Source organism: Aplysia californica, unplaced genomic scaffold, assembly GCF_000002075.1.
Source record: "Aplysia californica isolate F4 #8 unplaced genomic scaffold, AplCal3.0 scaffold00113, whole genome shotgun sequence".
Lineage (NCBI taxonomy): Eukaryota > Metazoa > Mollusca > Gastropoda > Aplysiida > Aplysiidae > Aplysia > Aplysia californica.
In genome coordinates this window covers 117,518-120,058 of record NW_004797383.1, presented here as the reverse complement: position 1 = coordinate 120,058, position 2,541 = coordinate 117,518, and the positions used below count along the sequence as shown (strand labels likewise).

The 2,541-nt window shown below is 38.5% G+C and overlaps 1 protein-coding gene across 1 annotated transcript in view; it reads left to right on the top strand.

Annotated features, from left to right (window-relative positions):
- LOC101850878 (lysosomal Pro-X carboxypeptidase) overlaps nt 1-2,541 on the top strand; it is a gene marked incomplete at its 5' end in the record, with an annotated part of 13,258 nt that overhangs the window by 6,300 nt on the left and 4,417 nt on the right.

The window sequence follows — 2,541 nt, the reverse complement described above, 5'->3', positions numbered from 1 at the left end:
CTTGCGACTGCCGACAGCCGCCATTAGCTTTGTTTACCGCGCCTCGTTTCACAATCAGCTGGTGACCTGGATACGCGAAAAGAGGCTTCGTTTCCGCTCTCTATAATTAAATACTCTCTGCTTTCATGTAAGCATATTATGTTTTGCATCTAGGTTTTTGACAAAGATAATTTTGAGGCGGCGTAAACGGGCTTATCAGAGGAGAGGATGTGGGTGTTACTGCTCTAGTGCGAATGAGAAGGTTGCCAAGGTTAGGGGAAACAGGCTTTCATTTTGTCTGATTTTTTTTTTATGTTGGCGTGGATTTTATGTACCTTGGGTAGTGACGAAAAATGTTGTTTTTTCTGTTTGGGCTTAAGGGGTTTGTACGTCAGAAGGTTTGACTCCCACTCCTTTCTCCCCCCCCCCCTCTCTCTCTCTCTTTCTTTCTCTCTCTCTCTCTCTCTCTCTCTCTCTCTCTCTCTCTCTCTCCCTCTTTCTCTCTCCCTGTCACAGTACTCTCTGTCTTTTCCCCTTTGCCCCTAATCTGGCTGTGGGAGGGTGTTATAGAGATATAGACACCTGCTTGCCAGAAGGAGGTGCAACCCTTATACATGAAATAATAAAATGTCACTCTTGAACTACTACTCTTGGCTGCACTTGTTTAACATTTACTGTGGCTTATCACCCTAATCTTGTGGTTGGAGGGCACCATGTGTAGGTCCTACTTCTTTTTTCTTACTGTTCTTTTGGACTAAATGATCATTATTGTGTCAATGTGTTTCTCTTTCTAAAAGATTTCCATCTTCTTTCCTCATTATTGTGTCTTGTTTATTGTAACGACAAAGCCAAGTGGGCTGACATCTTAATGACCGATTTGTTTCTTGGTTGGCATTAATTTTTTTCTCGAAACTAGAACTTGATTAGCAGCATTTCTCAACTTGAGGTTTTAGTTTGAGGGATGCACACTTAAATTCGTAAAAGATGATGACTGGTGTTTGCGCTTGTTGCAGACTTTTTTACTGTTAAAGTTTAAGTGAAGCAACTCTTCAATGGCTGGGTTTTGTTTTGTTTGGTTTATTCCTTTCAACACAGATAAATAAACCATGAGAAGGACCCTGGAGACATGCTTCGTGTTTTGCTCTTGAATTTAAATGGGTCAAGTGCTGCTATAGAATAGTTTTGGACAATTTCACGAGTACCGTCATGGACTCTTAGAGTCCAGTAGATACTTGTTTGTCTCCTCATCAACCTTATCAATACACTTAACTCAAGATAGTGTGATGTCTATCCAGAAACACCTTCAGTCGTGTACAATGACAAAGTGCATTCATATTCTGCTTATTTTGTTTAGAATCTATTTTTTTAGTGATTAGTGAGGTGAACCTTCAAGGAATTATCGTTATAGTGGGGCACCCTTTTCTGACTAGTGACATTTCAGGTCTTAAATATTATTGGTCCGTTTTGATATTTTCAGTTTTTATTGCTGTCAGAGAGAAAATTTTAATATGGTCAGAAAGAAGCCACACAGCGTATGCATTTATACACTTATTATTTTTATCACTCTTGCAGTCCTTTCCCCTCACTACATTCATTTTCCAGTGGAATGTAGTTCAATTTCTCTGGAAAGGTGACTTGGCCACTCTAAAAAACATGATTTAGCATTCTGAATATCACTTATGACTGACAATTTGTAAGGATTAGGTGAAAAAAAAGGGGTTGGGGAAGTTTGGATCATCATTTTGTTTTCTCTATGATCATCTAGCTATTTTTGTTGTTGTCATCATAGGCAACAATAATTTCATCATCATCATGATCATCATCAATATAACATTGTTGAAAGAGATTTAACCCAATACCATTACTAATTATCCTCATTGTCTTCTTCGTCATCATTATTATCATCATCACCATTTTCTTCAATTAGCTCAACTGTTGTCAGATTCTGTAACACTGAACAACACCTGTGAGAAAGTTTGTACTTGATATAAAAAAAACAAAATTCCCTTAAAGATGGGCGTGGGGTCAACTGGTAATAGGTATAGCTCGCTTTTTCCACAGTTTAGAATTTAAATTTAGACGAAATATTTCTCGAGCATATATGCAACCGATATCACAGATTCAGTTACTGCAATAAACTATTTAAAAAAGAATTTATTTTGTGATAAATATATCTGAACAGCTGGCCGACAATACCTTCTTTCTTTGATGCGCTCCCCTGCTAGATCTCAGGGGTGGTCGACTGCTAGTTCTTTAACCTGCAGTGCAACTGATTTTACATATGGGACCATTTTTCCTACTTCATGGGGACCCCTGCCTTCAGGGAGTCACATTCTGATTTTGAAGATATTCTAACTCTATATGATTTTGTACTAATTAGTGTATTTTCAGTATTGGTAGCAATGAATTTGGAATTTCGCCCGTATGGCGGCTGATGCCTACTCTTATTGATTTTAGGACCACTACGGGATCTTAGACATGGGCAACTTGCACTCAGTACCTCCAAGATTTTTCGTCCCTACCCTAGTAGACAATAATGCATTTGTTCTTACAGACCGATGG